Raw genomic sequence first — 11,384 nt, 5'->3', positions numbered from 1 at the left:
CGACATTGAGTTAGGATTTTGTTTTTTATTTTAGTTTTGCTCGAGGACTAGCAAATAATAAGTTTGAGGGTATTTGATAGACACATTTTTGTGTCTAATTTGTCTCGGTTCTATATATTGATAGTTCTCATTCTTGTATTTATTTTGGTATTTTATCTCTTTGTAGGTGTTTTCGGAGAAATAAGCTTTTGCGGCGAAATTGGCTCAAAACGTGGCATTTGAACCTACGTAGCAGACGTACCAGTGACATCCCAGAAATACCCCGGAGGAACCCCGAGAAAAGTGTTGAAAACATCCCAGAAAAATTACTAAACGCACCCAAGGGACAAGTGTTATACGGACTCCAGAAGCGGATAAGGGGCGACCACAGGATAAAGGGTAACCTTTCCCCTTCACGTTCAAATTCTGAATTTGGGCGGGAAAATAGAAACTCTCCTGGCAGTTCTGGCAATCGTGATTTGGATGAGCTTGAGGTCGATTGAACCTCTGAATTTCATAGGATAGACTCCTTATGGGTCTAGGAATCTAATACGGGTGTTGAAATCGATTATACTAGGCTAAATCGACGGATTTTTATCACAACAACAAAATATGGAAAGTCGCGTGTGTGACCTTTTTTGGGGAATTTTAGAGAGATTAAAGTGCTATAAACCTTCCCAAAGATTTGTATCTATCTAAGGAAGAGTTTAGGATCAAAAGGAAAGCTCAGAAACGCGTATAAATTCTAAAACAAGAAATTGCCGCAACTTTGCCGTGAAGAGAAAGGAAGAGATTTTGGAAGATTTTGGAGAGATTTAATCGGCCTTTTTGATATAAATAGATTGGTTGGGTCATATAGAAGGGGTGTCGAGAGTTTGGGAACCTGAGGAGGGCCAGAGAAGAAGAAATCAGAGTTCGATCAAACTCTGTTTCTGCTGCTGCTGCTGCTGAAGAACACGAAGAACGGACGTCCGAAGACATCCGTTCTTCAACAATGTTTACGAAAAAGTTTTGGGGGTCGCAGCTGCAGTCTCAACAGCACTTCATATATATCGTTCTTCTTGTAACAGTGAACAACGCCTTTGCAACAGTTATTTCTGTTGCGATTTTTCTGTTCAATTGTTTTACTCCCTTTTAATCAACTTTTGAGCTTTATACATGTATTTTGAGATCATGATGAATATGAGGAGCTAAACCCCAACACTGGGATGACGGAGGAAACCCTATTTCACGCATGTGGTAATTTTAATAATTCTTTATGACTTTTTGCATTTATTTTAATTGATTCATGATTTTCACTAATTAGTTGTGATTTCGTTTGATGGTGTATGCTTAGACGTAAGAGCTTTTGATACACCATGCTTGTGATTTACATCTAAAGTTTTAAAAATCTATTTTTGGCAAAGAATTAGAGTCCATATTTTTAATATTTGAGCTATAATTGATTGGAATTATTAATTGAGCCACATGAATGGAATTTGGTGGAATCCTGAATCTCAGTACCTCTCGATACTGTGACAGCTTTCCTTGTACATATTATATTAAGTCTAAGATCGAATTTCAACAAGTCCGAGAAACGAACACTTTACTTACCACTACAAAATTACATCATGAATCGGCTTACATGTTCGCGTGCGTTTCCCTTTTCTCCATGTGTCTTGAATTTTGGTGACACGTAATCTTCAGGATATGAGTACTCGGCAACCTCGGTGGAGTATGGAGACTCTAGTGAATCGTAGGCGTTGTGTTTTTTTACTCGATAGTTTGCCTCAAGATATTTGGCGATTGCATCTTCTGTCATGCTCGGAGCTGTATTCTTGGCAGCCTTAGTTGCCGCCGTGCCTTGTTCTCTCGCTCGCTTCAGTCGTCCGCGTAGCTCTTGCTGCTTCTTAATGGATGCGTCTAATTCCTCTTGTAACTCGGACATCTCTCGCTAGCTGATCTCTGCCGCGGCTTTCTCTTTAGGCGCTTATTCTTTCCTCTGAGATCCTACTACTCCTTGCACAATAGGTGTAGTGACTACCGCTCGGATACGTACCTCTTCATCACTTTCTCCTTGAATGTCTTCCGTAGTGACGCGGTTCAGGTTGGGAAGTGTTTCGCATGCTGGCATCTCATGGCTCGCACCTGGGAGTATCATGCTGGACTAGAGGCTAAGAACCTCCCACTGTGGTCGCAATGTTGATGGAGTAAAATGTGGGAAGGAGGAACTAGCCCTAATCACAGAAAGTACTCCCAAGATGTAAAGAAGTTTTTAGGAGAGATAATGGTGGATTAATGATGGTCTTAAGAAGTGTACCCTCCTTTCCTTTTATAATGGCCCTCTTATGGAAAACACCCATAAGATTACTATATTACTAAACTGCAATTTCCCTCTCTTTAAGTTAATACCAAACCTTAAAGGGCCTTTCTCTTTAATCCAAAGCCCAACTTTCTTAATGTGTTCTTGTGTGGACTAGAACTTCCCATCTTAATGGGTTAGGCCTAGTACCCGAGTCTCTTTTATTCCTAAAGGGGGAGCCTTGGTAGGTTAAGGGGAGGCTATTCGTATGATTAATCATTTCCATGTATCAACACTGATAAATAATAAAACAAACATTTTGATTAGTAGAAAATGAAAATACAAATAAAAAGAAATAAAGAAAATAACAAATATAATGTATTATTATTAATAGGAGTAGTATAAATATGGGAGTTAGTGTGCGGTTTATAAAAGAAATGGGTAGAAAAGAAATAGGAGTTACAAACCTAAATTTGAGAGAAAGTTAGGAGAGGAAGATGGAGTTAGAGATTTTTGGAGAATAATGGTTAAGAAAATCAGCAGAGGCTTAATCAAAATGAAATCAAGGTAGAATGTGAAACCCTTTCTCTTTTGGTGTTTATTTTTGATGTTAATTTCGTATGCCTTTGTATTGTTAGGTTTCTGCAATTTAATTGAATAAATATATATCTTCTATTGATGATCAAACTTCTCCTATTGATATATAACATGATTAGGTATCTCTTGTTAAAATTTTAGAACTTTTCTATGCAAATTCACCGTTGAATGTTCCTTGTAATTTGGATTATGATTTCTGAAATTTTGGACGATCCCGTTTTGCCGTGGTTTTGATGTTCTTAAGCAGTCTTAATTATGTTAAAGTGATTTGAGGTCTTAACAAAAGTTGTAGATAAATGTATTATCTTTCATTGTGCTTTGGGTTTTCTTAATTTGAGACTAATATGAATTTATGGTGAATATTTTGGTAAAATGATGTTATCTGCCTAGATTTTGTAATGAGTTTGTAAAATCAATATCTTTTGATTGGGTCGTTATTTTCATGTTAAATTTGGATATGTTATACATGATGGTTTCAGGAATGTTCACTAAAATTTTGAGGTAGATCGGACAAAGTTATCATAATGAAAAATATAAAATGAAATTCTGCAGTTAGTGTGTTTGTTGAAATGCTTAAAAGAATTACATCGTTAATTGGGTTGTGAACTTATAACTTGTTGCTGAATTGGTTTGGAATATCAAAATGTATATTGTATGATACGCTTGTTTGGATGGCGGTGCCCATACCGAGGATATACGGATAGGTGGGGAACGACTCAAGGATACTCGTGCAACGATAGTGTGAATTTATAAATGAACGAATACAGTTGTTTGAATGGCGGCGCCTGTACCGAGGATACACTGATAGGTGGGGCACGACCCAAGGATACTCGTGCAAGTGAGGTTAGCGGTCCCGTGTCGAGGATTCACGGATAGGCGGGGCACGAACTGAGGATACTCGTGCATTTAAGAGGATTTGATAGATTGTGAGTTTAGTTGATGAATATAATCTGAAAAGAATTAAACCCAAAATTAGGGTTCGGAAAAGAAACCTGCGTCAATTGTGGATTTTGTCGAATTGCAGTGATCAATTGTTGTTGATTGTTCTTTAGCTAATTAGGATCACCGGAGCAAGAGAAAATTACTCGTCTGAAAACTCTCTTCAATTGCGTGCGAAGTTTATATCCGTGTTATAAAGAAGATTAAGAATTCAAAAAGACAATCGAACGATCCCGAATTACTCCTGAAGATCTGGACGCACACGGTGTATCCCTCGCCCACGATATATCCTGGCCCCAAGATCGCCCGATCCGGCAGCGGCTATGTCTCCCGAACTACTCTTTTTGTCTCCCCAAATTACTCATTACGGGCCACAGGATCGCCGAATCCAACAAACACGAATGACCCCGATCATAACCACCATTTTTCCTTAAAAGAGATTAGAAGATGGTAATGCATATCCCCAAAGGCTATGATATACTCCCTCCATCCAAAATTAATTGCGCTATTTGATTTTAGAATTTATCCAATAAATAATTAAGCTATTTGACTAATCAAGGGATTATTTCTAAGATCTCCTTTAATTGATTATTGTTACTATAAGAAATATGTATAATTTGATAGGAATGTTTACATTCGTTACGTAGGTGTTTTAAAATGTTTTTCAACGGTATAAAATTTACGAAAAACCGTGGTATAGTTTAAGAGATAAATCATTTCTAAGTTTTACTAGTTATTATCTATGAGGGCATAATTGTAAAAAATACTTAAACATACTCCATTTTTCTCCTTGCCTTAAGAATTGTGCAAACTACAAATAGCTCAATTAATCTTGGACGGAGGGAGTACAACAATTGGTAATTGGTATTTGCATATGTGCTAGGAAGAACAAGCACAAAAGATTTTTACATCCTCAGACCAATCAGCAGCACAAACACTAATAAGCACAGAATCTGAACATCTGCAAATACTAATCAGCAGCGACTCCTCCAAGAGTATAGTCTCCTCATTTATAAACCTCAGATAAAATACGAAGTCATAACAATGCATGCAAGTTTCTTCTAGTACAGGAAAGTTGCAAACAATGTAAGAACACAATCCTCGACATCCTAAACCGCCGTATCACCGAGAACCTACATAATATCAAAGGTCTTTCTCCTGGTGAACTGAACAATGAGAAACAAGTGTCAGCAATAACAATTAAGATAGAAACGTACCAATCAGGTTGACGAACCAAATTAAAACAAACTAGGGAACACTGAAAACCATCAACTTTCAACAAAAATAAATGAACCTAAATTATGACCAACAATAGAAATTCAAACACCTTTTACCAAATTGTATATAGATAGAGTTACGATAGCATTCCCACTAAGTTCAGAGCTATACCATAGGTGTACAGAAGTCAAACAGATAATCAAGCAAGAAACATCTTTGTTTTGAAGAAACTAAAACTGCAAAATGTCTACAGAACAACTAAAAAACTCAGCCTCAAGCACATGTCAAGAAAGAACCAGCATTCTTCAACGTCCCTCTTCAACCAAAAGTAATCTACTTGGATCTTTGTCTCATCTTTTGGCGCTTCCTCTTAAATCTCATCCTCCTCTTCTTCTTCCACTGCAAAGAGTCACAATAAAAGAAGAGAACATCTTAGTTTCATTTCTGAACACATCAGTCATCAAAACACAATTTACAATCAAAATTATCGAATTAAAGCATAACAAATACAGAAAGCTGTGACATTAAACAATGTTCTGTACACATCAACAGACAAATAACTGCTTCAAACACTAAACTAGCATGCAGGAGCGAGAAAATTATTTGTATAAGCAATAAGCATGTATAAAAAATAGGCATGGCAACAGCAGTGTTAGAAAATACAAAAATTCAAATGGATACTGTACATTGAGTTTTCAAATAGTGGATTCTGGCAATAGTAATTTGAATACACCAAAGAGTGCACATAATTCTAAAGCAGCAACGTAACATATTGATCAATGCTGACATCCATGGCTAATTAAATGGCTCTAGTATGACTACACTCCATAAAAAGATGGTTTATAGTCTCCTCACTGGATCTACAGAAACAACAAAGTGTTTCTATAGTTAGCTATTTTGGTTCTGACTGGTATAATATCCTTAATGCACTTCCAGATAAAGAGCGGGATTCAACGAGGAATTTTAAACTTCCATAAATTCTTCCAAACATCCCTAGGGAGTATCATTAGAAATAATATTACTGACATTACTGCTACAGATAGTATAATAAGCAGTCTTTACAGAGAAGGTAGTTCGAAGTTAATTCTACTAACGAGAACAATAGAAACTGAGAAAAGAGAGAGTTAAAACGGACCTTGAGGAACTGCAATGTTATACGCATGTAACGCATCCCTCATCGCATTTTCTATCTGGTCTATTAACACAAAAAAAATGATATTTTATATATACATAAATGTTGGAAAAAGAATAAGAAAATAAACACAAGTTCAATAAATTTTTACCTGTAGGTAATAGGAGGAAAGTGAGTAGAACAGGCTGATGGTCAGACATATTTTCTTCCCTCGATATAATAGTTCCAATGCTTTGACTTATACAATTCATATTATGAGCTAGTAACGATCAAGTCTACTTCTTTCACTACAAGTATATATACCACCAGACATTGGAAAATCTTCTAAGTCGAAATCATCTATGTAAGTAACCAAGTTTCTCCTGTTTGGGTCTCTTGCGGCAGAAAGTTTTTCGGATGGATCTTTGGTTGCGTTGAGTTCGCCCACAATGCACCACAGATCTGTCTGATATTTTCTCGCAATCCTTCTTGCCTCTTGCCAAAAAACATTTTTCTCCTTTATGCGACAATATGCATTTGTTATTGTGAAGATAAAATTATTGCTTTTCACTCGTAAAGTCACTGATTGTGTTAATTTTGTTTTCTCCGTGTCTACGAAGTCATAAACACATGTATCATACATGACCGCTTAACCGCCTGAATGATTGGTCTTACAATCCTTAGCTGGAACCGTTAGGCACTCACGTGCATAACTGGCGCTAGAGTGGGTATCCATTTGCAAATCCAAATGTGTCGTTTCTTGTATTACCGTACAAGAAACTTTCTTGTCCATCTTTATCACTTGGGAAACTTTTTCTAATTTGCGTAGGCCGCATGCATTCCAACTCAAAAGAGAAATGTATGCTGATATCAAATTCAATTGCCTGCCAAGCTCTTCTAGAACTTGTGTCTCATTTCCAGTAATATCCAAGCCGAGACTTTGATTCAAGGGTGGTATATGGGCGTGTAACGGGGCTCGCTCATGAGGCAAGAGAGCGGCATAATCCCGTGTAAGTAGAAGCAATTCCCTCATCGATTCGTCAAGATTATTCATGTTGGCTCGGACCTACAATTATTATGATAAAGGAAAATATTATATATAGTACGGCAAAAACAACTGCAACTAAATTATCAAATGGCGGGTCCTTCAGCCTGAGGAGAATTGAAAAAGAGACTTGAAAATGATCCATTTGGCTAACTTTCTGAAAAGATTTTAAGTTGACAGACCAACACAGCAATAGAAAAAAAAACATAGAAAATCGGAAGGCATGACTGTTCTAAACGGTGTAAGTTTTCTAGTGAATTGGTCCCAGCAAAGTGTTGTAATAAGGTTTGTTTGCTCAAATCAAAACTGTCAAGTTGTCTTTTCGTACATTCGGAAGAAAATCAAAGCTAGCATAAGAACAGAAAGAAGAGAAAAAAAGGTCATGAACACAGTAAAGATACCATATACTCAAATATTTAGGAACTGCAATCTCTCTAGAACACCTACTTTTATATAACTATCTAGAAAAGAGGTGCAGTTTAGTACCTGTAGGCATGGGAGAGAAACTAGAGATTACTAGAGAAAATACTAGCAAGAAAATTCTAGAAAAAAAGAAAAACAAGGGTACAATTCCTAGGGCAGAAAATAGCTTAAAGGAAAACATTGTATTGTTCTTTCAAAACAAGCAATAAAAATAAAACGTTTCTATTGCAATCTGTTGGTTCTTTTATTCTACTTGTGTAGCCTATTCTCTATCTATCATATTGGGGTCTGAAAACTGATCACATACTCAAATATTTAGGAACTGCTTGATCTATCTCTCTAGCACACATACTTTTATAGATCTAGAAAGTTGGACCATAGATCTAACATATCCTACAGGTTTATATACAAGCAAGAGGAAATAAGGAAATAAAGTAGAAGACTAATGTTACCTCAAAATGGATCTGGTGAAGAAGATAAGGAGGAGATGTTTGTATTTATTTTATTTGAACCTATTGTTCTGCTCCCAACTTCTTGAATCTTTCCCCTCTTAAGAATAGAGGCAACAGAGTATGTGGGTTCACTTATTACAAACTATAGACAAATTTCAAACTATAGCAGCAACAGTAAGTTACTTTCTTGTATTAGATCACATTTATATTCACCTACAAGTTGTTGGTCTATTAATTAAACCTTCATTTCACTATCGCTTTCATCATCCAATATTCTATGGGCTGGTATAACATTATAGACAGATTTCAAAGAAATTATACCACTTGGACACAATTAACAGATAACAAAAACTTTAATCCTCTACAAAAGAACAAAAAACATGAAATAAAACTTAAAATCATACAATGTGAACTTACATGGGCATGAATCATGAACATACTCCTGTAATACTCATGAGCTGTTACTACTTCAAGTTTATGTTTTTCTAGTACATTATAACAAGTAGTCAAAAGCCCTGGTATTTTCGGTGTATGATGATGAGTTCCAATATGACACCATGAGTGAGTGCTTTAGTAAGTAATATGACACAATTGAGTAATTCTAATATTAAATACAAATTCAAGTCAAACACGGTCATTCACGGTCAACTGTTGGTCCAACCAACCCTTAATTTTCAAATAACTGGTACCATTACCCAAGTCCTCAACTGGACACAGTCTTAGCTACAAGAGAAGAAAAATTGACCAGAATCCACATACCTTTTTTACTTTGTTTGTGAACCATCCAAAACAATGGTACATGGCCAAGAGAAGAAAGATCGTCCTGGATAAAACATAGAACAAGCAAATATCAAATAAATATTTAACAGCGACTGACAAGAGGACAGCAACTAAAGCTACAAATAAAGTCATTAGTTACCTTTTCCAAAACCCATCCCCCTTGAACACATCGGTTAAGATAAATATCATATCTGCTGAATAGATACGTACGCTCATTTGTGATGAGATGATACCATGTTGCCTCTCAGATACAATCTCCATTCTCTCTCACACTGTAAACTCTGCTGGACAAGGAAATCTATTTTCCAATAAATATGGAAAATTGTGTGTAGTTCAGCATCTGTTCCAATGCTGAGCCAAAAGCTCTGTTTTACCGCCAGAACGTGGATCACGATCACAATGCATTCTTATCAAGCTGATTCAACTTAAGAGCAAAAGAAGATGATGCATTCCCACGTTGCATGGTATTTTGTCTTGAAAGTGATCCTTGCTCAAAGAACGATTGATCATTATCACGGGCATCACCATAACCCACAGCCCATGTCTACGAAGGTTCAGGATTCTCAGCACGAGGACGAATTTGAAAACATGGATCAGAGTCTCTAGTTGTGCTTCTCCAAGGTAAGATAAGACTCAAGATACTGACTACATCATTCATGCTACTAAAGTTTCTAGAGGATAAAGGCTTCCTTGTGTGGACCAACGCCTTCGGCGAACAACCTGGAGGGATGATTTGGCGGGTGACATTAAAGAATTTAGTGACCATTTTAGTAAAGCTCATAATCAGGAGCATATGCCCAACCATCCATGTCCCCAAACTGAGATTGTCCAGGTCGTGGTCCATCGACACCCAGAAGCTAGAGGAGGCTCAAAACAATCCTTGATACAAACAACAATGGAAAGGTTAGCTGAAAAGTCATCATGTAACATACATAGTATTATTACACTAAACGGCATTAGAAGTTTAAGTTCACCTATGATGAATACGAGAAGTCCCTAGTACTCCACCTCTTTGGATCATTACCACGAAAACCAGACCACTTGTTTCTCCAACCAGAAATTGCTTGGTGTGGCTGGCTCTCATAGACCTCTTCTACCACAGCATTCTGTTGGCCTCCTTCAGAAGTTGAAGGAGTAAGTTTCGCAAGGAAACAGGGCATACAGAAAGATCAAATTTAACATCAGAATCACTGACAACTGTAGCAAGACCCCCTCCACCTCTCTGGATCATTACCACGAAAACCAGACCACTTGTTTCTCCAACCAGAAAGTGTCACTGGTTCTCATAGACCTCTTCTACCACAGTATTCTGATGGCTTCCTTCAGAAGTTGAAGGAGTGAGATTCGCGAAGAAACAGGGCATACAGAAAAATCAAGTTTAACATCAGAATCTGTAGCATGAACCCTTAAAATCGCATTTTTTGTGCCATTCTTCATCAACTAAATTTTGTTATAATGACCTTGGAATAATTGAAAACGGTAGCAGACAGGAAACTCTCCCAAGGCCCCTCCTTGGGAAACCCAATCCAGAATCCTACATCCCTATCGATTAGACTCACACTTTCCTTTTTGTCTTTAAAGGTTTGAATTTGTTTTCCTTTCAAAATAAGATGTGGAAACTGATACGTATCCACAGTCGTTAACGCCTTCACCAAGCCCCTAACCACAAACAATTGACAAGCAAAAGCAAATCAAAGAAAGCAATTCCAATGAACCCAAGTGTACTCATATGGATATGTAAGAACTTTGATTCAAGGACTGACTCTTTTACAAAGTGGATATGATACTACAGTTTTAACATCAGAAGCCACATTAGGAAAATCAGAATCTCTTCCACTCCACATATAATTCTATAGTTCACTTACTTGGTTCGGGGTTGCAGATTCTCCATCGTGAAAAGATAGTCTTATATTTTCATTCTCAAACTCCAGTTTATGCACAATTTTTCTTCAGGCCTTTATGTCAAATCCATCATTGATGTCAAACGACCATATGTACACAGAACTTTCCTCCCATTTACATATATACATACACACTGTTAAAAAAGGGTTTTCCAAATCTCCAAAATACCTATATTCAATTTCAGTGGACGTGTCGAAACGAAGATGTAAATCTACACATCGCATTCAAAAAAATTAGATTCACTCACCAAATTGCCGTGATTCGAATCTATATATTGAACACATTGAACGAGACAAGAGAGAGGCGGAAGAAAGGAGGAGATGAAGATCGTGAAGAAGTGAAAGGTGTGGGTAAAGAAGGGATACGAATGAAACCCTAGAGAAACTCTTTCTTCTTCGAGGCTCTTCTTCTTCTTCTTTTTTTTTTCCTTTTTTTGGCCTTTCCACCCAGTTGACGTTGACAGTTTATAATGCCTTATATAGGTGCCGCCCCTTATTGCCCCTTATATGCGTGAGATTTTTCACCTTTCTTTGCTTCTGTCACTTCTTTTTACTAGGGTATGCGGCACGGGATTCGGCATGTTCTAGCTGCCGGCGAATAATGATTCTCAACGTTTTGGGGGTGATCCCATTTTGTATAGGACAAATAAATATTAAT

At 37.1% G+C, this 11,384-nt stretch overlaps 1 long non-coding RNA gene across 3 annotated transcripts; it reads right to left on the bottom strand.

Moving 5' to 3' along the window:
• Positions 1-5,110: 5,110 nt before the first annotated feature.
• Positions 5,111-11,144, bottom strand: LOC113281234. 3 transcript variants are annotated; one of them, XR_003325992.1, is made up of 7 exons: positions 10,691-11,144; positions 9,800-10,484; positions 8,965-9,704; positions 8,805-8,868; positions 6,298-7,191; positions 6,150-6,209; positions 5,111-5,413 (listed from the first exon to the last, which is right to left on the bottom strand). It is a non-coding gene; the product is annotated as an uncharacterized LOC113281234 (long non-coding RNA). The 3 variants fall into 3 exon arrangements; XR_003325993.1 differs by having other exon boundaries at positions 9,800-10,829; positions 10,975-11,144; XR_003325991.1 differs by having other exon boundaries at positions 9,800-11,144.
• Between the last annotated feature and the right edge of the window lie 240 nt (positions 11,145-11,384).

The sequence above is a fragment of the Papaver somniferum genome, chromosome 5, assembly GCF_003573695.1.
Source record: "Papaver somniferum cultivar HN1 chromosome 5, ASM357369v1, whole genome shotgun sequence".
Lineage (NCBI taxonomy): Eukaryota > Viridiplantae > Streptophyta > Magnoliopsida > Ranunculales > Papaveraceae > Papaver > Papaver somniferum.
This window is presented reverse-complemented; position numbering and strand designations above follow the sequence as displayed.